Genomic DNA, 26,548 nt, shown 5'->3' with positions numbered 1-26,548 from the left:
TGGCAGTTTCTTTAAAAAGTTAACACAGTTTTCCATATAATCCAGCAACCACACTCCCCTCTCCCTCTCCAACTGACTTTAAAACATGTTCGTACAAAAACCCATACTCAGATGCTTATAGATGTTTTATTTATAATCATTAAGAGCAAGAAGCCATCAAGATGTCCTTCAAGAAGATCAATGGATTAATAAAATACTATTTTGATATTAAAAAAACTGAGTTACCAGTTTATGAAATGACATGAAGAAACCTTAAATACATGTTACTAAGTGAAAAAAAAATCAGTTTTAAAAAGCTATACATCTGGGGCACCTGGGTGGCTCAGTCGGTTGGGCGTTCGGCTTGGGCTCAGGTCATGATCTCACAGTTAGTCAGTTCGAGCCCCGTGTCGGGCTCTGTGCTGACAGCTCAGAGCCTGGAGCCTGCTTATGATTCTGTGTCTCCCCTTCTCTCTCCCCGTCCCCTGCTTGAGCTCTGTTTCTATCTCTCAAGAATATATAAACTTAAAAAAAATTTTAAAAAGAAAAGAAAAAGCTATACACCGTACATGAAGAAACCTTAAATGCATATTACTAAGAGAAAAAAAATCAGTTTGAAAAAGCTATACATTGTACAGTTTCAATTGCACAACATTCTGGAAAACATAAAACTATAGAGATAATAAACTGATCAGTAATTGACAGAGTGGGGAGAGTTGAACAGATGCAGCACAGAGAATTCCTATCACTCCTTTAGGATGATAAAATTGTGTGATACTATTATCGCAAATACATGAAATGATGCATGTGTCAAAGCCCATTGATCTTTATAGCACAAACAGTGAACTATGATGTATGCAACTTTTTATAAATCACTTAGGAGGTTGAGGGAATCCCTAGGTGTAATGCAGAATATGGCAAAAACAATTTAACTGTATTACAGAAGTATAAAAGAACCTTAGTAAACTGAGTGGGAGAAAATGTTGCTAACTTTGGAAGTGAGTGGGTTCTGTAAAACTAAAGGCAAAACCATCTGTATTAAGGATTGTACTCTAGTTGATAAGATTGTTCCCCATAGGGGTCCAGATTAACAGTTCTTATTCAGCTGTAAATGTATGTAAGAATTGAACCATTAAATCAATGAATCGGGGAGGGTGAGAATCTGAAGTCTAGCCTATCTGGGTACGGTAAACTAATAACACTGCTCCTAATTATCAAGACTTATTGGTGGTATTCACATGTCCTGCTTTGGTCAGCTCAAATGATTCATACACAGCTTATATTACAGGATACAAAGGTTCCAAATCTTCCTCATAACTTGAAAACTTCATCACTGAAGAAACGAGAGGGGGAGGACTGAATGAAAATACACAAAGAATTCAAAATACAAAATCAAAATTGTAAATGACTAACGCAATATATTAGTTTGACATGAGGTATTTTCATATGGTGCATGAACATTAAATTCTCCCAGTCTCCTCCTTCCTTCCCTTCTTGCATATGTGCATACAAATGTTTACCTCTTTCTTTCCTATGCTGAGAGGAAGAAATGTGTCTTATTGTCAAGAATATATTTAACCTACTTGATCTCATCTGCCCCTACTTACTTTGAAACTCATTTTTTTAAATAATTTCCTTTTTGAGATCATTCGGCTCCTTTCCACTTCATTTTAAACTGTGATGAAACTGGGTGGCTCAGTCAGTTAAGTGTCTGACTTCAGCTCAGGTCATAATCTCACAGTTCATGAGTTAGAGCCCCACGTGAGGCTCTGTGCTGACAGCTGGGAGCCTGGAGCCTGCTTGGGATTCTGTGTCTCCCTTTCTCTCTGCCCCTCCCCTGCTTGCTTGCTCTCTCTTTCCCTCTCTGTCTCTCTCTCTCTCTCTCAAAAATAAGTAGTAAACATTAAAAAAATAAAAAAAATAACATAATAAACTGTGATGAAACAATGCTAGCACCTTTTTTTTTTTTTTTTTTTTTTTAATTTTTTTTTTTCAACGTTTTTTATTTATTTTTGGGACAGAGAGAGACAGAGCATGAACGGGGGAGGGGCAGAGAGAGAGGGAGACACAGAATCGGAAACAGGCTCCAGGCTCTGAGCCATCAGCCCAGAGCCTGACGCGGGGCTCGAACTCACGGACCGCGAGATCGTGACCTGGCTGAAATCGGACGCTTAACCGACTGCGCCACCCAGGCGCCCCAACTAGCACCTTTTTTAAGTCAAATAGAAAACAAATGTGTTTCTCACATTTCCACTTTTCTTCTGAATTTAGTATTTGTAGGCTCTTCATTTCTTTTTTTGATAATAAACATCCTGATGGGTGTGAAATATTTAATTATGTTTTTGATTTTCATTTTCCTAATGATTAGTTAATCAGAGCATCTTGTCATGTGCTTACTTGGCCATTTGTATTTCTTCTTTGGAGAAACGTCCAGTCTTCTGCCCATTTTTCAACCCGGTTGTTTATTTTTTGTTGTTGTTGAATTGTAAAAGTTCTTTACATATTCTGGATATTAGCCTCTTTTCACATACAAATGTTTTCTTCATTTCATGCATTGCCTTTTCACTCTTTTGATTTTTCCCATCCAAGAATATGGCATGTTTCCCAATATTTTGTTTTGTTTTACTCACACAGGTTTTTAGGGTAATTCTGTTTAATTTACAGATTTGTGGATTTATATTTTAGTTATTTCTTAGTTAATTTGGTATTATAAAAATGATCATTTTTTCTAGTATATATTCTTTCTACTTTTTGTTAATACATGTAAATGCTGTTGATTTTTGTATATTGATTTTATTACCTGCTACAATTGGTATGCTGATTTGCAGATTTTACTAACTTTTGTAGAATAAATAATTCCACTGTGGCCAGTTTCAAACTTTCAATGGTTCATTCACTGGCTTGCAAAATTCCTGAACTTTTAACAATCTGCATTAAAAGCCCATCCAAGCTGGCCCCAGCATTACATTGCCTGATACTTTAATGAATTATTTGTTTGTTTATAATAGTTTTTTCATTGATTCTTTTGGAATTTCTAAATGTATAATTATATCATCTGCACATAGAGGCAATTTTAGCCTTTCTACTTCATACAATTTTAATAGTGTCCTTTTGTCTAATTACACAAATTAGCTAATATTTCCTCTCAACCATTAAATGTTCCTGGAGATGGTGGCTATCCTTACCATGATGATTTTGGTGGAGAAGTTTCTAATATTTTCAATTAAATAAGCTTCTTTCTTGAATTTATGCAGATGTTTTTGTTTTTGTGGATGTATATGTCTTTGTGTATGTCAAAGATATCTAACAATTGCTGTTTTACTGAGTGTTTTTTTAACATATAATAATGTTCACATTGCTTTTTGTATAATGCTTTCTCTGCTCCTACACGGACTCTATGGAAATAAGCATATGATTTTTTTCTAATTTCTATTAACAGACTAAATGCATGAATAAATTTCTTACTAGTGAAATATCATTTTACCTGGAATAAAATCTCTTTGGTCAGGACTTTCCCCTTGATATTCTATTTCATTCTGCTGTTGTATTTTATTACCTACTAAATAATTTTAAATGTTTACAAAATATTCATAAATGTGATTAGTCTATACTCCCTCCCAACATATACTCTATCTCTCTAATGTACTTTTTACCAGGCTTTGAAACATTACAGAATCTTGAAAGAGTTATTAGTATAGATCTTAAAATGGTCCAGCAAGATGCCCAATCTACCTTAATCTCATTATTCCATTAAAAGAAAATTGGTAGTTGAAATATATGTTTAGTAAAAACCCTTTACATAGAAATAGTATATTATGAGGGATGTGAACTATATGAGATTATAGTCTACATCTGTCTCTTGATCTTGGTTCAGTGGTAACATTATTTCTATTTTACACATGAGGAAAGTGGATGCATGACTTGAAGTGTTCAGTTGGTTAATTAGCAGCAATAAATTCTAACCTGATTCTTTTGACATTAAGATAAAAATTCCCATGTGTTTTTGTTGCCTCATCCTCTAGTGAAGCTGAGGGTACACTAATCTATCCACTTCCATGCTTTAGTCCTTCCTTTAGCTAATGGATTAGGAATAAAACCTAGAATTATGGCATATAATTTTTGTTATCTGATTAACTAACTGAATAGCAATGTCACAAAATTCTTTGCCCCATGTTCTTGATGCCATATAATCAATGACTCTTTTTTACATGTTTATTTATTTATTTTGAGAGAAAGGGAGCACAAGTAGAACAAGAGCAGAAGGAGAGAGGGAGGGAGAGAGAAACGCAAGCAGACTCACCACTGTCAGTGCAGAGCCCAACGCAGGGCTCGAACTCACAAATCATGAGATCACGACCTTAACCGAAATCAAGAGTCAGATTCTTAATTGACTGAGCCACCCAAGTATCCCAATTATTCTTTTTTTTTTAATTTATTCATTCAAAGAGAGAATGAGTGAGTGGGGGAGGAGCAGAGAGAGGGAGAGAGAATCCCAAGCAGGCGCCTCACTGTCAGTGAAGATCCTGACATGAATTCATGAACCCTGAGATCATGACCTGAACTTGAACCTTTGTCCACTTAACCAAATGAGCCACCTAGGCACCCCAATCAATAACTCTTAACAAATGAACTGATGATTTTTGTCCTTCCAGAGTTCTTTTGTAGTCTTTTTTCTACCATTCTAGTTTATAATTTGGCTTTATTACTTTAAATTTAGGAGAAAAGAAAACTGTGAAGAACAGTAATACCTTGGATAATATAGAAACAAATATTTCTCATTTGATAAAAAGTAATAAGCCCTTTAAGGGAAAACTGGACAATTAAATTAGTTAATTACAATGTATCCTTTTTTATCGTCATAATGCAATTAAAGCCAGGTAATTTTAAATGCCTATAGATTAGCATAACCTAAAGAAAATGGCAATAAGCTGTAAATAATAAGTTTTTAATTATAGCTGTTAATCATGACAATTAATACTATACCCTTTCAAGTTTTGTTTTTAAAATAATGGCCTTAAATTGCCTTAACAAGATTTAATATAATTCAAGAACTCTTGTGAATATACTAAATAGTTATAATAAACTGCATCATTAATTTAATAAAAGAAATGTTTTAAAAGGTGAATTTGAAAGGAAAAGAAAAAAGCAATAGCTGTAGACAAACAAAGGCTTTTTCTTTCTCCCCATGCATTTATTACTTGGGGCAAAATGGGAACACAGAATAATGATTCCTTCTACTTTCGATTTTGTTTAGAGAAGAGGAAGAAAAATTTACTCGTCCCACTCTAATTAGAAGGCAGAACGTATTCCTAGCATCTGAACAGTAAAGAATGTCATCACAGAAAGTGGCAAAGGTTAATTCTGCCAGAGCCTGGGATCCCACCTCTTTCTGGATTATTTAGTAACCTCTGTGCTCTGTTTTCCTTCTCAATTGTCTCCTGATTTACTGCTTCTATTTACTTTCCCTGACATACTTTCTTTCTCACAAGTGGAGGCTGATTAGTTTTTGTTATGATTATATGACTTGATCTCTGTGGAGAATTTCGGGGGAGCGGTGAAAGGTGCATAATGAAAAGATATGTGGCTTCTACTGAGATTACAGAATTAAATGTAATGCAAAGTTTATGCGAGAAGAAATGAAATCACTTGAACGACCTGAAGGAAAGATGAGGAATAACGGTGCTGTGGATGGTTATGAAGTTAATCTAAATTAAAATATATACTGGAATTAATTTTGTCTTCCTGGAGAGCAGAGCGCTCCTCCCTATTTCCTTTCCTTGTGTTGACGTAGAGAGATAAATAATGTCCTCTCTTTCTAATGCGTGTGTCACCAACCAAAACAATCTCAAGAGGAAATCTGTTAGGTAAATGAGTTTTCCCAAATTGTCATAGTCGCCTATTGAGACAAATGAGTTAGTAAATTTCAGAGGATTCACCACTCATGAGTATTAAAGTGCGTGTTTGGTAAGGATTATAAAGTGCATTCAATCTTCACTCCATGTATGTGAAGTAATATGATTAACTGAATCCTAGAAGTTTAGTACAAATGGAACATTATAGCAAGGTACAGAAATTAGTATTAAAAGTATTTATTGTTAGCTTTCATATAGCACTGCTTTAAGTAAAAAAAAACAAAAAAAAAAAACAAAAAAAAAACAAAACACCATTGAAATCTTGACTTTTTTTTTTGAGAGAAAAGAGCCAGAGCATCAGTGGGGGAGAAAGCCAGAGGGCAAGAGAGAATCTCAAGCAGGCTCCAACCTCAGCCCTGAGCTCCAATATGAGGCCCAATCTCACTATCTTGGGATCATGACCTGAGCCTAAATCAAGAGTTGGATGCTCAACCGACTCAGCCACCCAGGTGTCCCCAAATTTTGGCTCTTTTTTTGAGACTTGCTTAACCAAGGCAATCCAAGAAGATACCTTATTTCATTTTAATCCTTATAGTAATTAATAACATTGCACCCAAATAGAAAAGTTATGCCATTCTATTATTTATCCTATGTACTTTTATATATCATTTACAAATTTTATATTTTTTTTACAAATTATATATTTATATGCCTCATATTTCCAAAAATAACTTCCTAGAGGTCTGAGGACTTCCCTTATTCTTTGGAAACTTCATATCTATCAAGCCTCCTTCAACATACTAGGCATTTAATATATATTTTATACAAAATCAGTTGAACTGATGAGTTTTCCACATGATAGTTAAACTTTAATGTGCCTAAAAATAACCTGTACAAATTATCAAAATGTTCATTGTCAGGAACCAACCTTTCCCCAATCTGAAAATCTATTTCACTAGACCTGGGTTCAAATTTATGGTTTTGACATTGATGTTTATTTGTAGGTGGTAGAAGGAATATATCTGAAGAAACACTGCATAGAGAAACTAATTTACTCCTCAAAATAAACACGAGATAGGTGTCCTCATCCCATTCACAAAATTATAAGGCTGATATTTTAACTAAAATAAATACAGCATGCTTGAGAAGTTCAGATGCTAGCACATTTGTTCCCAAATAGCCCAGAAGGAATAAGGAAGATATGATTTCCTTGCTGAAAATGTTCCCCCTCCAATCCCTTTCTCAGCCAAGAGCAGCTTTGTTTCTCTTTGCAGTTCCTGTTTTCATCTTTAAAACATTTGGATGATCCTCTATAGAAGATGTAGCTAGATCTGGGCCATACTTTGGATAGAGAAATTATTTGTTAGTTGTTTTCCTTAGGATATATTCTGTTTCTAGATTTTCTGCTCTTTATTCTTTGTGATCCTTCAAGCAATGGTTATAAAGGTTGGAAAAGCTAAAAACAAAACAAAACAAAAAACAAAAAACAAAAAACCAAGATAAAACAACAACGACAAATCACAAAAAAACAAAAAACAAGTATATGCCAATATATTTTTAATCCTAGTTTCCTTCTCTTCATGCTTAGTAATTCCATCAGTAGGAGCTATTTTGTTGGAAATGCCTTCCACAGTAATCCTCATAGGGGAGTTTAGAGTGCCTTGTCAAAAGACATACTAAATAATATATTCCCATAACTATTACAGATCAATCTTTTGGTAGGAAATAAAAACCAGGGACAAAAATAGGATTATAATTTCAAATTCACTTCTGGGGACCCCAGCTGTCTTTTTAAATCACCTCTCTTTTGCTGCCTGGTTCTTCACTTGCAGCCCTGTCCAACCTCCATGCAAGAACACTCTCCCAGGGCCAAAAACCAAAAATTAAGGTGCCGATGGTTAGCAAAATACTCACTATCATAAAGAATAATAGCAAGTTCAAACACTTCAGAAGCTTGTCGATTCACACCAGAGTACACAACAGTAAGACTAACTGCTGATTATATGGACATAATTATTGACACGATTCTGCATTTCAGAATGAAGAATTTTTTTATCCTAATTAATTCTAATTCTCTAATTTCAATTAATATACTCCTTTGCCTAGAAAGAAATTATGTTTTTCTGAAATTCTTTTAATGTCTATCTTTGTGCATTCAGGATGCTATAACAGAATGCCAGACACTGGATGGCTTATAAAGAACAGAAATTTATTTCTCACAGTTCTAGAGGCTGGCAAGTCCAGGATCAAGGTGTTAGCAGATACAATACCTGATGAGAGCCTACTTCCTAATTCATCTTGTTGTGTTCTTACATAGCAGAAGGGGACAAAGGAAATCTCTGGAGTCTCTTTTGTAAGGGCACTGACTTCATTCATGAAGGCTCCACCCTCATGACCTAACCACCTTTCCAAAGGCCCATTTCCAAATATCATCGCTTTGGTAGTTAGAACTCCAACGTATTAATTTGGAAAGATACAAACATTTGGTCTACAGTTATGTCTAATAGTTTATATTTAGTTATTCTATTCTGAGACAAATAAAGTCAAGTCATTTTTTAATTTAACTTATTTTAAACTGCTAAACTTTCCAAATGAAAATAAATATGTGGGACACAATTTTTCATTACTAAGAAAAGTATTCAGGGGCACCTGGGCGGCTCAGTTGGCTGAGCATTCAACTTGAGCTCAGGTCATGATCTCATGGTTCAAGAGTTCCAGCCCCATGTCAGGCTCTGTGTTGACAGCTCAGAGTCTGGAACCTGCTTCAGATTCTGTGTCTCCCTTACTTTCTGCCCCTCCTCTGCTCATGTTCTGTCTCTTTGTCTCTCAAAAATGAATAAAATTAAGAAGAAGAAGAAGAAGAATTTTAAAAAGTATTCAAATCCCACAGTCAAAAAATTGAAACAAAACAAATTGGCTCTATTAAACTTTTTTTTTGTTTCTGCCATTTACCATTTACAAGAGCTCTGTTGAAAATACCACAATAAAAATATAAACATAAAAAAATAGATAATTTTTAGCATAATTGAATTATATGAAGTAATACCAAATTTGCCATCCTCACTGAAGCATATGATCCATTCCCCATGCCTACTGACAAAAATCTCATAAATCCTATACTATCTTATCTGATAGATGCTACTTTTAATCCAACTGCATCAGAATCAACAGTGGTTAAACTGTTTAGTTAGGTTAAATTAGCCTAATTTAATGCTGCATTTCTATGTCTTGTGTTAAACTTAAACACAAAATGGAAACCAGATTTGAAAATTTCCCAGACAAAACCATTTAAGCAATGTATGCAAAACTAAGTCTAGCTTATTTCACAGACATAAGCAAAACTTAAGTTATTTCTTGTAAATGCCTCTGAATATCATACAAGAAACTTAAGTTATCTTCCTAAAATGGTATGCGATAATTACTTTTAATCAATTCCCTGCCATTTGGAAATTCCCATTGGGAAGTTAACCAGTTTCCACAATTTTGATGTTATAAGCCACCCTGTAACATCATGCCCCTGAGATTCCTGTCAGTTTTGAATTGAAAGATCTTAGTTCATGAACTGTTCTTACACGCACAATAAACTCTTCCTAAATACTATTTTATTGATCTGGTAGTTTTAATCTTGCTACTTCTGGATTTTTGACATTTGCAAGTCATGGTTGCAGGAATCAGTGGCTATGACAAATTCGTGACAAATCACAGAATTACATATTGATCTAACATACCCATCATTACCTACTCCCTTCTCTTTCTTTATAATAATCTTAAAAGAAAACAGGACTTAGAACCAATTTTGTTTCAAATAATACTCTCTCAATAAAAGCAATCAAATAATTAATAATTATTAATATGCTACAAGCCTATTTGAGCACAAAATAATTAAATTAGCCTCATTCTCTGTGCCATGGAATAAAGGTTAGGTTGGACCACATAAAAGAGCAAAACTTTGTACAAACTAGGAGTAGGAGAGCGTAAGAATTCATGGATCACAAAATGCATGAAGTGGCAAAAAGCATCCCCCACAAAGTTCAAACCAGAGAAACAGATCAAGGTCTTTTTGTTATGGAAACATGGGAATTTAACCGTCCACTCCCCCCCAACCCCACAATACAACAAATCAATGGCTTATCAATTTAAAATCCAAGTTATAGAAATAAAAACAAATGAACCCTATCTTTCTAGTTTCTGATAAATGGCAGAGTAGCTTGATGGGGCTAATGTTCCATGGATAACAATCTGAAAATGAGGGCATAACAGTTTTTTTTAATAAGGTATTTAAAGGTGTTAAAGAATAACCAAAAGGAAAGCATGAAGAAGCTAGAGGAAACTTGACAACTGAAAGATGAGAACTGCCTTGGGGAAACTGAGGCATTTGGCAGAGAGCACTCTTAAATCCAACTGGCCTGAGTGGCAGAAAGTTGCAGCTCACTCTATAATGGAGGACAAAGAATGGGACTAAAGAAACTAGAAAATTAAGGAGAGAAACGCAGAAGGAAGGGAGACACAAAAAAGAGGACCCACAAACTATGCATATAAACTCTGCCGAAATCCTCAACTTATTGGTTTTTTTTTTTTTTAATGTTGATTTATTTTTGAGAGAGAGAGATACATACACACAGAGTGTGAGTAGGGAGGGGCAGAGAAAGAGGGAGACACAGAATCCAAAGCAGGCTCCAGGTTCTGAGCTGTCAGCACAGAGCTCCATGCGGGGCTTGAACCCATAAACCATGAGATTATGACCTGAGCCAAAGTCGGACCCTCAACCAACTGAGGCTCCCAGGCATCCCTTGATGTACCGTTAAACTATAAATGCATGGGGATATCCTTATGGTGCATGTCATAGATTATTTGCAAGTATATTTCTTGTAGTAATTTACTAATTATCTCCTATATTATTGATTGCTTTATTAATTACACTGTGGTTAAAAAACATACTGTTGACATTGATAATTCATTTCTCAAATTGTAAAAGAGTGTTCTATGGCTTAACATATGCTAGTTTTTGATTAACATTTGCTAGTTTTTTAAAAATAATGTATATTTTTACAGTTTTTTGGTACATTACTCACTAAGTATGAATTAAGCCACTTTTGCTTATCTTGTTCTTTTAGTCTTCTATATCATTATTAATCATTTTTGTTTGTTTTGTTTACTGAAAGACTGATACAGCTGTGATAAAAGGTATGTATAGCTCTTTTATTTCTGTCAAATTGTCTTTATATATTTTAAGCTATATTCATAGGTATGTATATTTGAGGTAGTCTTATCTTATTGTTTAATTACATATTTAATCATCTTGAGTTTTCCTTTATTTCTTACCAGAAATTTAATCATTGAGCTTTCTTTTAATTCTAACCGTGTGTATTAAAGATGCATTTTTAATATGAAGGTTGTGATATTTTGACATTTTTTAAGTTAATGTTTACATGTTACATATTTTTAAATCCTTTCCTTTCAATTTTCCCCTAACTTTCAATTTTAATGTATTTTGGGGTAAGATGGATGCTTTAGTTTATTCCTCAGTTCAACCATATTGTTTTTTTAATTTTTTTTCAGTCATTGGGTATATGTTTTTCTTTCTTTCCCCCAAGTTTTTATTTACATTTCAGTTAGTTAAACATACATTGCAATATTGGTTTCAGTGTGGAAGGGTCCCCTCCCTAAGGAAAGATTAAAAAAAAAACAAACCTCAAGGCAATCTTGCTATTCACATACTTGACAATATCCCTCATGACCTGGTAACATGAGACCACTTAGTCAGACTGCATGTTTGTGTGTGTTACCCTATATAGGAGACAAAGAAGTAAAAAAAAAATATATACAAAAAAACTACACCACATGGCGTTCGTGGTGTTCCGACCTCAGTTGTTGGGGTAGGAAACCAACTGAGCAGTGCCAGCGGGAATAAAGTTGCTTCCAGGAAAGAAAAGTCTCGGTGTCATGACTCTTTGTATGAGAATCCTGCTACATTAGGAATAGAATTTAGTGATTCATCAGGTACATATAACACCCAAGGCTCATCACAAGTGTCCTCCTTAGTACCCATCACCCATCCAGCCCATCTCCCACCCCTCTCCCTCCATTAACCCTCAATTTGTTCTCTATTGTTAAGAGTCTCTTATGGTATGTTTGCCTCTCTTTTCCCCTCTCTCCCGGTGTTCATCTGTTTTATTTCTTAAATCCCATATATTGTTTCTTAATTTTATTACTTAGCTTTTGATATTAATTAAATTGCTGTTATATAAATATGAATCTTCCTTCTTACTATTTGTTTTCTTTTTTTAAGTTTATTTATTTTGAGAGAGAGAGAGTATGAGCAGGGAAGGGGCAGATAGAGAGAGTGAGAATGAGAGAGAGAGAGAGAGGGAGAGAGAGAGAGAGAGAGAGAGAGAGAGAATCCCAAGCAGACTCCACACTGTTAGCACAAGCAGACTCCACACTGTTAGCACAGAGCCTGACCTGGGGCCCAGACTCACAAACCTGGAGATCTTGATCTGAGCTAAATTCAAGAGTCTGACACTTAACCCACTGAGCTACCCAGGCGCCCCAACTACAGAACATTCTAAATCCCTTTGTTTCCTCCTGATATCTACTACTGATTTATGGTTATGTATTTACCACTGGGATTTGCCAAGATGTCCTGTCTAATATGACAAGCGCTGCCTGGACTCCATTTTTTTTTATCATGCCGTTCCCACACTAACCTGCACAAACTTTCAAAAGTTCTAATTAATTACTCAGTCTTCCAGTCACATCTCCAAGTATCACTGGGTACCACTAGGAGAAAGCAACACCCAAAAATCAGTTCACCTCACAAAGCTTTCGGCTTTCTTAGGCATTTGCCCTGCATTCTTCAAGAATCTACAGTTCTTGTTTCCTCCACATCGGGAGCTCTTCCTGAATGTCCATATACCCACAGAAATTCTATGGATGGGCTCTAGAGATTGGACGACCTGGGTATAAAGGGGTTTAACAATCTTCATATTCAATGCTTAGATTCTTCATGCAAAACTGGCTTTATCAGAAATAGATGAGGAAGCCCACAATTCTGGGTTTCCATTTTATTGCCAAATACATTTTCATGATTTCTGAGTTGCAGGGCTCTTGGCAACAGAGCTGAAGAAGAAACAGCTTCACTCTGTTTGCCATGACACCGTACCTTAAAATGCCGGCTTGCTTGTTTTCTCCTTTTTTTAAAATAGAAAAGCTATGTTGAGGTAAATTGATCCTCCTCAGGCTTTGCCTTCGCATGGCTAAGGAGTGTTTTTTCTCTTCATTAAAAAACCCAGCCTGACCCAAGACCATTGCTGGTGCTTGAGTGAGGTGGACAGCATAATAGTCAATTTTAAGTCATTTGTTAGGTGACATTTGCATTTTGATTCCTGTGCACCAGAATATGTCAGGAAAGTGTGTTTATGCATGAATAAGTTAAAAAGGGAAGTCCTCATGGAGTAAGAGTCATAGGAAGGATATTTCTCCTTTCTGGCTATGAAAAGCACTGGCAGAAATATGCTCGGCAAAAGATAATCAGGGAGAATATTCCACGCTAAGTAATAAGACTTATAAATAGTTGAACCATCGAATATAACAAATTTCAGACAACTGAAAATCATAGGCTCTTTTCATTAAGCAAAACAGACTGACTCTGTTAACATAACGCACGTTGCAGAGAAAGAGATTATCTAGAGCACTCATACACGTGTATTGGGGAAAAAAAGGGGGAAGAAGGGAGAAGTCAATTTTCTATGCCAGCCTCTGTTTCTCTAAGCATAACCCACGGGTTTCAGAATTTAAGATTCCACTTGTCAACTTTCTCCCAAAGACAGCAAAGGAAAGGATGATACTATACAGTCAGAATTTTGTCCCTTCTGTGGCATTCTGTCCTCCTGGAATGAAATCTATGTCTCTATCCCAGTAATAATACACAGGATACATGTCATTCTCTTCTCACCAAAATAAATATTCTGCACCTACTGTTTTGAATATAATATGTACCAGTTTTCTGTCAGGCATTCCAGCTATGCTCCATTCCTGCTGATAGCCTCATAGCCCTCAAAAATTTTTAACACTCTTAAAAAAGCAGTTGCTCGAGGTTGTACTTCTTTTTGTTTGAACAGTGGATTATGAGAGCCTAGATGTTTCTTTTACAGGCGTGGAACTTTACCTGAAATCCCTTCACTTGCTTAGCAAAGTATAATTGTCAGTGACTGCTGAAAGGGAAAATAATTCAGTACCTGGAGACAAAGCCTGAGGTAGGAAAGTCTGAGTCCTAGACTCTTAGTTCAATAGTTTTAGCAACAATAGAAAAAATCTAAATTATATTCTTTATGCTCTATATTCTATTTTTAAAAATTCCAATATACTGGGGTGATGAGCAGAGGATCTGCTAAAGAACAGAAATGTAGGAAGAGAAGGAAGGAGAGGAGGAGGTAAATGAGAAAGAACAGCAACAAGAGACCCATATTTAACGTCTGCTTTGTACAAGGTATGGCACTAAGTTCCATGTGCTAAGTTATGCATGATGACTTTCAAAATTCATAACTTCATTCATATACACTTCGAATTGTAAGGATTATTATGGATTATTGTGAGGACTAATATTATCACCATTTTCCAGATGAGAAGCCTGTGGTTTAGAAAGGATATATGACTTGTCCAATGTTGTAGTTAGAAGAAGATTCAAAGCCAGATTTGACTGCAGAGTTATGTCCTCCCTCTTCTTTTAGAAATGCTAAGCCAAGAGGTTCATCTAATTTGGGTTCCAGTGAAAATCTACACGTATTTTATAAAATTCATTTTGTAGTAGATATAATAAGAAACTTGATGCTAATCCCTCCAGGTCAGAAATCAGGAGGGACAAATCACAGGGGGAGCCAAAAATAAATTTATTTGGAAAACAGGCTAGTCATTGCCACCATGGAGAAGCCTCTGCAGAGCAAACCAGAGCAAATCAGGAAGCAGATTAACAAAGTACACATTTAATTTAATCATTTTCTTCCAAATATATTGCAGTCACTTTAACAAGTAAAGCTAAACTGAACACTTCAGTAAAAAGAAGGAATAAAGAGAACTGAATATATATGGCACAATCATCCATTTTAAACAAAAACAAACCTCAAGACCAATGATGTAAACTGCTTCCTTTGTTCGCAAAGAGTCCTGCCCAGAGGGTGTAACTAGCATTACTTCCAAAGGCTATTCTGGCCTACAAAACACAATTAGAAAAAAGACATTTTTACTTTTTCTGGCAGGGGGGAAGGGGGAAAGCATCTTAAGAGGGTCTTAGAGATGTTATCACATTATGACTTCTCCATTCTTCTGTCATAACATCTGGATTTGGGAATCAGTCAATCCACTAACTTTAGGCAGGGAATGGGAGAAGACCAACTTTCTCCCTAAGAATAAATAAGTCTTGCCTGTCAGATGAAAATAAAGATCCTTCAACCAGCAAAGAGAGAAATAATGCTCCAAACCTCAAAAAAATTATTTTTCTCTTTCTCCTTAGGAACAATATTCTTTTCACCTACTTCTGCCAGACCTTGCCTTTCCCAAGAGTCTCTTTTGTCTGGATTTTTCTCTCTCAGGACACCCTTTATCAGCTCCAGCTGTCCAAGGTAAGGTTTTTTCTCTCCTTCACAAAGAGTTTTCAGAAGAAAGAAACTTTAATTACAACACTTTAGAGAGTCAACTGAGTTATTTAGAATTGTTGTCTGGATCTTCTAATTTTATCCAACCTTGCCTTGGGGGCTAGTGAACGGTAGTGGAAAACACAGGTGCTTTTAAACAAATCAATCTTTACAAAAATCTCTACTGTGCCAGTAAAAAGCTGGTGGTCATGGGTGAGTCATATCACCTACTTTCACTTAAAAAAAATTGAGAACATAATTACTGTGATAGAGAGCTCTTAGGAGGGATAGAGACATTAGCCAGGATGCATCTAGCATGATCTTGGCAAATTTTTGGAGACACTTATGAAACCTTTGGAAAGAAAGAAACTTTGATACTTAGGGTATTAGGCAGGAGTTTAGACACTGGGCGGGGTGGGGGGAAGAAGTGAGGGGTAGGAAAAATATGTTGGTCTTTACAAGAAGAAAATACAGCAAGCTGTGATGAGAATGAGATCAATTGAGGGGTCAGAGAATGTGGATGATTGAGGGAAGCTATTTAGGCCCTCTCCCCTTTTACCCAAAAAGCCCCGTTATCAAATTCCTCAAACTACACATCAGCCTTCTCTCCCTCTCTTGTTACTTCAGCCCCTCAGAAAAATCCTGAGGCAGAGGTTAAACACGAAGTCATTAGGGACAGGAAAGGACCTCCACTTTGGCTCCTAAGACTCTGCTTTTCCCCCAACAGGCTCGAGCAAGCCACATCATATTTTATTTTATGATATTCATGGCATAGTATCTACTGAAGGAGGACCTTAGCATTTGTTTCTTGCACTTGGAAAAGAAGGGTGGAGTTAGAAGGATTGGGGTGTCCCAATATCACTCAACCACCTGTAACATAGATTCTGGCCATTATCAGTGTCAGGTGGGACTCCTCTGACAGGTAGCCTGCATCCTTTGACTAAACACCCTTTGTGATAGGAAGATACATCATTCCATTACGTTTCATTCATATTTTTTGAGGGAAGTATGCATTTAAGACAGATCATCACAAAATGATGATAATAAAAGTGGTACTAGTGATAAAAGTGATAATATTAATAATTTTAATAGTAACAAAACAAATTATCACCGCTAAGTAACAACTAGGTGACATCTTTGGGATGATGACATTAAAAGCATTTTTTAATTTAATTTTTATAAAAAAAGTATGCAGGTTTTGTTATTATTTTACTGATGAGATGATGACCAAGGCTTATATTAATTAAGTGTAATGCCCAGACTCACGCAATTACTTAAACTCCTTAGTGGCCTAGCTGAGGCTCCAGAAAAGGGGCAACTTCTTCAGTACAGTACCAACAGGCTGGACAGAGACAGGATTTATGGAACTAACACCCGAAACACTGAAACAGTGCCAAGGGGCAGGGGCTATGCTGACCTTGAGAAAAGGCAGGGGCCATGTTCTTAATGGATTCAGGTATTTTGTTTGATGTGTGTGTACTGGTGTGTGCATTTCCTATAATTTGGACACCATGCAGCCACAACAGTCTGGAAATATAGGTATCATAAGTTCCAAGTTTACTGATGAACTACTTGAAACACGGAGAAATGAAATAATCTCTTCAAGATCATTCCATAATAAGCATAAGAAATGAAATGCAAATTAAGTACAGGTCTCCTGGTGTTTCTCCATATTTCATTCCTTCTATGGTTGATGGTAAGTTTATTTTGTAAAAGATGAATTCATTTCAAAATATTTTAGGGGTGCCTGGGTGGCTCAGTTGGTTGAGCATGGGACCCTTGATTTCAGCTCAGGTCATGATCCTAGCATCCTGGGATTGATCCCCGTTCAGGCTCCAGGCTCAGCGTGGAGATTCTCATTTGCTCTCCCTCTGTCCCTCTCCCCCACTTGCACACACACACATGCACACACTCTCTCTCTCTCTCTAAAATCAATAAAAATAAAAATAATAAGATAAAATAAATTCTTAAAGTATTTTAAATTACTTGAGAACATGTATTACGAATCAATCTTCTTGGTATATTTTATTCCATTTAGCTGTTAGTTGGTAATAGCCAACCAAAGTTGTGGATCTGGAAGTACTTGTGTGTTTATTAGATGAACACAGTATTAGATTGACAAAGTTGTCATAGACACTTAGGTGAAAAATTGAGAGGCTTCCGCAGTCACCCTTGGGACCGTGGCAGTGTAGTGGTGTGCTGATGGATGCTCACCCAGTGGATCTCTGGAAGGGTGGAAGCCCTGACTGGTAGTGTATATCAGTTTTCATGGTGTAAATACTCTCACCATGGCCAAGTTCAAGCTATCAACATGTCACTAACAGGAGTCAGGAAGAAATGTATACAATGCACTGACGAGCTATTGCAAGCCAGTCCAGCAAACCACTGAAGGTCATGCCATAAAAGGCATACTTTAAGCTGAACATAACAGAGGTAATGAAGTGAAATGTTACTACCTGGTAGTCCACACCAAGCAAATATGGCTACAAAAGAAAAAAGCCAAAATTTATCCGGTGGGTATCTTGACATTGGACAGTATTGACTTTATGCTATAATCAATGTAGTTCAGATTTTGAACTTCCAACCTCTGTTTGTTCCTTCCATGGCTACATTTCTAAGATATTTTACAATGTCCTTCTCTATAAAATTCAAGAAATGGTACCAGTGCTAAATTGGACTTCTTCCCGAAAGGTGAGTCACATTCATCAAAAATGACGGGCTATATTGAGCAGGCAAACTTATTCCTTTCTTTCATTGCCCCAATAAATCATGCATTTATGGAAAAGGACTTTAAGGACACCCTAATAATTTCACTTCCACAACTCCACTAATCTCAAATCTTCAACATTGAAGGTGTTAAGAGGAAACCCTGTGATAAATAACATCTGCAAAGCAAGGAATGGTTTCTAAACCACCCACAAGAACACTTGATCAAGGCAGGTATTACTGGACTTCAGACAAATTGCTCTGACTCCTCTGAGGAGCCTAATAATTTTGGATTGTTGAGCCATCATGGGAGAAAAATGTAATTGGTCTGGAAATTAGTTTTAGCGACATCATTTTGAGATTATCTTCAACATATTTATTAGGCTCAGTCTTATGTAAGGCCTTATAGGTGACATGAGGGAAATAAAAAGAAAATAACATTTATGTTGATCTGACAACACTTTCACACACACAAAAACAACAGAACATACGTATTAGAACGTAACCTTGAGTTATGCCAGGAAAAATATATCCTAGGAGCTTGAGGAGTACACAGAAACATAGGATTTTAATTACTAACGTAATCTGAAGAAGATTTGTAAAGATGCCAGGATGCAAGTCTGAGTTTGAAGTTGTATCAAACACAGAGATGAGAATTCATCCCCAGGAAATTTGGGAAGGAGAAAGAGGTTTGATGATCGCATCAGGAACACACATCAAGTGGATTGGTTAAATTCATTCACATGTTATAAATTTACCATAGATCATTTCAGTTATGGTTTGGAATGTACATAGTATGAAGACTTCATAGACGGTGATAGGCAAGAAAAGCTATCTACTCAGATGGCTAAACTATGCCAAACAAAATGCTCCACACCCTCACCAACAAAGAGTATTTTCACTCTATTTATAGCCTCGCTCGTCCTATGTAATAGTAGTTTTAATTTGAAATTCCTAGATGACTAACATGATTGAGTATATTTTCAAATATTTATTTCCATGTGAATATCCTCTTTTGTGAAGTTCCTATTCAATTCCTTTAGTTATCTTTTTTCTAATCAAGTTTCCTTTTCTTTACTAATTATAGGAACTTTTTTTTTACATATACTATGGAGATCAATCTTTTGTCAGTCATGGACACTGCAAATGTCCCACTCTATGGCTGGCCATTTCACTTCTCTGGAAGGTATATTGTATATTGACAAACACAACCTCTTAATATCCACAGAATGTTGGTCAATTTTTTTTTTTTACAATTAGAGTTTTTTTTGTGTAATCTTTGTCATCTTTGTATTCTTTGTATACCCCACCGTAATGAAGATATTCTTTATCAACTGAAAGATTTTTTACATTAAAATCTAAAATCCACCTGAGATTGGTTACCATTAATACTGGGAGTGGATTAAAATCTCTTTTTTTTTTTTGATATCCAATTGACAAAGTGCAATATATTGAAAGTACTGTCCTTTTTTTTTTTTCCATCCTTCCATTGTGCCACTTTCACTGTAAATCAAGTATCTATACTGAGTTTGTCTCTTTATTTTTTTAAGTTTATTTATTTATTTTGAGACAGAGAGAGCGAGAGGGAATCCCAAGCAGGCTCCATGCTATCAGCACAAAGCCTGACGCAGGGCTCAAACTCACGCACCACTAGATCATTACCAGAGTGGAAAACAAGAGTCAGATGCTTAACTGACTGAGCCACCCAGGCACCCCTATCTGAATCTGTTTCTAGAGCCTATGCTGTTCTCTAGGCTGATTTGACTAACCCTGCACCAACAACACTCTTATTTTAATTACAGTAGCTTTGAAATAAGTCTTGATAACTGGGACTTGTGGTCTTATTTCAGCCATTTTCTTCAAGATTGCATTGGCTATTCTTGGCCCTTACAAGGTTTATATTATATTTTACAATCAGCTTTTAAGTGTCAACAAAAGAATTCCACAAGAATTGGGATTTTTCTTCCTTGGGATTTCAGTAAATTTATAGATGAATTTGGGGATAATTGGTTATTTATATCCTACGTCTTCTATTCTATGAATAATTCTTCATTTTTTAAAGATTATATCAACTCTCCCTCAATAATATCATGTGATTCATTTGGTATAGCTTTATCTCTTCTCTGTTACATTTTTTCTAGGTATTTGAATGATTTTATCACTTCAAATATATTGGGGATTTAAATACTAAAGGCATTTAAAATCCTTGAAGGAAGTGTAGGGCAATATCTTTATAACTAATGGTCTAGAATGATTTATTGTATGTGACAAAAATCACAAAATAAAAATTAAACATGGAAAACATTACAATATTAAAAGAAATACTATTTATCAAAAATACCAAAAATGGAGAAAAACATATTGAAATTCAAATAGTCAGAAGATATTGACAGTATGCATAACCAAAAATGGAAAAAAAAATTTATATGTCTAATTAAGAAAGAACAAATATCTAATGTTTAAATGGCCTAAATTCATGGAACAAGCACTTAGCAAAAGAAAAAAATACAAATGACCTACAGACATATGACAAGCTTAGTAATGATTAGTAATTATTATTTCTCACTAATAATCATTCAAAAGCAAATTACAGCAAATTAGCTAAAATCTAATCACTTGCTTATCGAAATATAAAATGTCTGACAAAGCTCAGTAGTGGTGAAGAGATATAGTAGGGCAACATCTACACCCTAAAGAAGAGGGTAGTAAATAATTGATAGATTAGTTTGTAAAACAATTCACATTGTGTTTTAAAGCTAAATAAAATCCAGCAATTATACTCTCAGGCATATGAATTAGCATATTGATTTTTGTTTATTTTTAAAATTGAGGGTTGTGACATATTAGGTTGTGCAATTATTTTGGTGGGTCATATACAGAAGCTTTGAAAATGAAATAGAATAGAAGAGAAAAGATCAATATTCACCTAAGGATAAGGGCTTCAGTCATACACGTATTTGCTGCAAGAGGCAATCCACCATGGGTCTTGGTGGCCCTGCACATTCCTACTTGGTATGTCAAGAATTCAGAGCTCTGCCCACTCTTTGTCCAGGCCACGACTCAGGGTGGTATTTGCAGTGAACAGCCTTGGGGGATGAGGTAATGTCTCCCCCCCAGACAACGTGCAGGCTTACTACATAAGCGGAAGATCACCCAAGCTCAGTGTTTCTCTCTCGTAACACAGCCCACTGCATGTTCAGGCATCCATCACGGACCCTTTGTGTCACACCTGTGGGACTTTGAGGTATGGGGAATTGATGCCAGAAAACGTGAAGCTCTGGCTACTGCTCTTGCCATGAGTAATGAGGTCCTTTGTCTCTGACCTGAGAGTTTTGTGTCTCCTGCCAGTATCCATGAAATAATAGCAGGCCAGTTTGTTAGCTTGCAAGTAAGATGATATTCCACACTCTGCACGGTTCTCCCTAATGTTTTCCTGGCCACAATGTGAAACTTTTCTAGCTGCGGATCACTGTCAGAAGAGTTTGAAAGCCATTTCACCAACCAAGAAACATGTAGAAAACATTGATAGTAGTTGTATTGGAATAGCCAAAATAAAACAAAACAGAAGCTGAAAACAACACAAAAGTTAATCACCAGGATGGTGGATAAATCGATACTAGGATAGCCATTTAAAGAAATATAGAGAGAGCAGTGAAAATAAACAATCCTCAGCAACATGCAAATGGGTCATAGATACAATGTGGGTCAAATAGGGTCAATTACAGATGACTACCGGCAATATGACAACATTTTGATGATTTTTTAAAATAAAGATAATTAAGCAGTATATTAAGACTACATACATGTGTGGTAAAAATCATTATTTTATTTCTTTCAATTAGAAAGAAAAAATTATAAACATAACATTCAGGACAGTGGTTTTAGTCCTGGAAAAATAGTTTGGCTCATGTGATTAGCATAAGCACATGAGTAGCTTCAATGAAGAATGTATGCACAGGAGTTCATTAATAGCTCATAATGTAAAAATATAAAACATATATTAATTTCATGTGCAAAATATTAGTTGGTAATTTTTTTTAAATCACCTAAATTCCAAAATAATGTAATGCAGAGGTGGAAGAGGAGAATGGGCAAACTACGCAGACTGACAATACCAAAAACTATTTGTTTCAATCTTTAATATAATTGCCACCAATGGAGAGTAAAATAATTTAATTTCAAACTGCATTAGTTTTTACTGCTTGGAGCACAGACTAAAGATGTTCCTTAAGTAACCAGTTTTATATTAAGTTCCATTTTATTTTATATAAATGGAAAATTGAAAATACCAGTAAATTCAGATTTAGGGCTGAATATTTTATTTGTAATTTGGGTGGAACAGCCCACCCATACCACTTTTCTGTGTTAAAAAGAAGCTCAAGGAGTATTATACCCATAGCTTAAGAAATCCAAACATGAGAATATAGAGAAAATGTTTGAGAAGCTTGAAGTTAAATGGATTCCTCTCTATATGCACCATGCTGAGTGAAACATAAAATTAAATTAAATTCGCAAACAGAGAAACATTCCAGGTTTCAAATGTTGCTAGTTCCCTCAGCTCCAACTCTACAAATAGAAATTTAAAAAATTACATTGAGCTATGAAGGCATGAGTCCTCCTGATGATAAAGCAAAATTTTCAAATATAGAATCATATGACCAGTGAAGTATTTAAAGGGGGATGGGGAAAGGGAAAAAAATCGTAAAAATCATTTCTAAAGCATGAACATGCATTTGTTTATAGAGTACCATTTATTCTTCCTTCCGTAAAAAATGAATAAATAAAAGCAATATAAGGTAAATGATTCTGTGCTGGTTTGACCATGCCAACATATAGGATTTATTTCTAATTCTGTTTGTATATACAGTACAAATGGAATCTTATTAAATCTGTGGCTTCTAGTCTCATGATTACTTCTTCACAATTTATTCCATATGCCCTACGGCATTTGTAACCCTTACTCCATTAAAAACCCTTTATTTTTCTGGCTTCTCAATGATCCCATTACTTTCAGGGGAACCCGAGCCCATTTGGTTTGCAGGAATATCACCTTAGCAAAACGTCTCTCAACAGAGATGTCTGCCTGGTCCAGAAAGCTGTAGGGCCGTGGGCTGGGTTCCTGAATCTTTGGGGTCAGCAGTAACCTGCCTTCTCAATGCTCAAGTCCTTCCCTGAGCCTCCATTTTCTACATTTGGCCATTCCCTCTTGCTGTGGAGGGAGAAGCAAACCATAGTTACTTTAGAGCCAGCAGTTAGACTCAGCGTTTCAGGAATTTACTTCCCCTTTAAGAAATAAAAGCAACGTACCCCCAGAAATGTATAAAAACTCTGTTTAAGAGGAAATAATATGGAGTCAGTGTGAATGAGCTACAGTCCTAAATTGATGCCGGGTTTGGCTCCAATCTGCTGAGGAAATTGAAGGCTTCACAAGGCCTGGACATGGTGTAGCAGAAATAGAACAAAAGCCAGAAGAGCGGGATTCCAGATGGTAATGTTGAAATAGCTCTGAAGAGAAAAGTCCATCATCTCTGAACTTGCTTGAATCCTCTGACTAATACGAGCATCACTCAAATGCTTAAGCATGTGACTTCTACAGAAGGACGTAGTGTATGACAGTAAGTAGTGCCACAGCAGACAGAGACACTTCCTACCTCTCATGTGCTAATAACGTTTATGACACAAAATGCTTCCAGTTCACGTACAGGGTTTGGTGATGAGGCGGTAGGTCCGGGGTGGCCTGTGTTCCTCGAATTCTGCCCAACACTCCTGCCTATGAACAGTATCGCCTGGATTTCTCTACTTAAATTTCTTTTAATTTTAATTCCTTCCAGAAAATTAGGTCATACTAAACACTGTCTTATATCCCTGTGATCTTCTGTGTGGTCTCACCTTTCTACCATCTGAGCGTGTCTCTGCAGGATGGCCGAATATGCCAGCCCAAAGTATGTCGCTTTGGCACATTATTTTGAGACGTTGGCACTTAAAAAACAGCCAAAGTAAGGAGAGGCCTTCTCTGAATTACCCTTCTCTACCTAAACACAGACCCTGCAAGAGGAACTCGGTTGTCTAAATCTGCCCCAGGAGCTTCATCTTCTGAGGAAGATTGACTCATGACAGAAGGAAAGATGCCACACGGAACACACTGTCACAAACTGTCATACCTCCCAATCTGTTTTTCCAAGGGCATCAAAAACTACCTGCTCATCTTTCCCCCAAGTCACTTCCTCTCTTTTAGAAAGTCTACCCCCCTCCTTCTCTTTCCCTATCAATATAGTGTTTAATCCTGAATTCTATACCAACTCCAGGAGTTACTCATTTTCCCTGAGTTTCTTCCATGCATATAGGAGATATTTATATTAGTAAATTCTATTTGCTTTTCTCTTGTTAATCTGTTTTTTATTATGGGAATCTCACCTAAGAACTCAGAATAAGAGAAAATTACCTTTCCTCTCCTTCATCACTATCACCCCCACTTTCCCAAACACTTGCCAGCCTCCGTGACATCATCCTGTGTCGCCTCATCACTGCCCCTCAATGTTAACGTGCCCCTCCGTCCTCCTCATTGAAAGAGCAGATGTTAAGAGAGTTTTGGACTGAACGAGGCTGAAGCTACAATACAACCATTTATCGGCTACAGTATAACCGAGGGTCAGATTGTGAATGTCTCTGAGACTTAATCTCCTCCTCAGTAAAATACTTGCCTCAGTCTCTGGTTGTAAAGCCTGGCTGAGCTGATACCGGGAACAGCATCAGCTAGTGAGCAGCACAGAGTACGAACTTAATTCTCGGCACTGATGAAGGTGAAAATGAAAAGGAGGTAAAGGATGGTAAGATCGATAATTAGAATGAGCATTATTGTATAATCCAATGAATTTAGTGGTCTCACAATATCATACTGCTTTATATCAGGCATAAGAACATCCAGAATATGATCTAGGAAAATGAAAAGATATACAAGCACAAGACTTGAAGATAAGAGCTGACAATCAGGAAAGAACTTTCAAGGACTTTTTCTAACCATAATGGTTCTTCTAAAGAAAAAATCATCTCAAGAGATGAAACTACACATGTACTAACATGAAGCTGTAGAAACACTGCCTTCATGATTCGTATTAGAAACATTTTAATTACTATCACACATGCTTTTGATAAAACGTGCCAGTAAAGTTGAGAGAATAGGTCATTCATTTTTTAATATTGCCTGTATTTTAATAGAAGTCAAAGTACGCTCATAATTTTATTTTATCACCTCTCAGGATTGCAAAATATTTTCTCTTTTAGATTTTGAAGAATCAGTATTCAAAGCTTCTCATCTTTACATAGAACATTTAAGGAATATAAGTGTTTGTTTTATCCCTTTTCGGGCAGAAATGTGTGTTTGGGGAACTTGGAGGATACAGAATGTACTTTTCTTTTAGTTTTAAATTGTCCTAAAAAAATCAGGGAGGCCATGAAAAATAAGTAAAAATTGAAAAGCGTGGAAGTCAGTAGGGGAGCATTTTACGGAAGAAATCGGTCAAGCAAACGTACATAGACCAAAAGCTTGGAGTATTGCCTTAGAAAAGGAACATTTGATTGAGTGCAGTAGAAGTCAACTAAGTGGCTTGTCTGAAAAGGGAAAACTTAGTGGAAGAGTATCTGGACACCACATCAAAGCCATTGCCAGCAGTGTACCTGGATTTCACCAGAACCTGGAACACGAACAAAAACATCAATGAGAAGACAAGCACTTACTCTTTCCTCTGCTTCTGTTTAAGGGAAAATGAGTGCTTGTCTCTGACTCTCCCTGTGTTGTCTTTTAATTTTCTCCCTTTGCATACACATATTAGTTTTCTCTGCTCTTCTACTTACTCCATTACGACCATCTCAAAATGGCACCTCCAATCATCTTTTACCTTGAGTTCCTGTCACTATCCAACAAGACTGCCCAGTTTAGGAGAAATAATAGAATTGACTCAGTTTCAACCATAATTTATTCAATCATCTCTGACTTCAGGGAAGGATAATCAGGTGGATAGGTCTACAAGGCCCCACTGCTGTGAGATGTGCAAAGTACAATACAGGGTATGTCTTTTACAAAGGTAAAGTTACACACGTGTAAATTCACTTTGTCTAAAGGGAAATATTTCTAAAGGAGAATATTGATATTAATCAGGTTACATTCATTAAACAATATCGGATGATATAACCAGGAAACCTTAATATCTCAGTCACATACCCAAATAGAAATATGCTTCTGATTCATGTAAATTCTATCATTTAATGGATAGATGTGCCAGAGTTGTAGAGAGTTTATCTGCTTCACACATTCAACCAGACTGTCTGGTAGAGGTTCTGCCATCTTTAATACAAGGCTTCCAAGAGTGTCCTGGGTTTTGACAT

This window comes from Panthera leo, chromosome B3 (assembly GCF_018350215.1).
Source record: "Panthera leo isolate Ple1 chromosome B3, P.leo_Ple1_pat1.1, whole genome shotgun sequence".
NCBI classification, from domain to species: Eukaryota; Metazoa; Chordata; class Mammalia; order Carnivora; family Felidae; genus Panthera; species Panthera leo.
Note: the sequence above shows the minus strand (reverse complement) of the source record.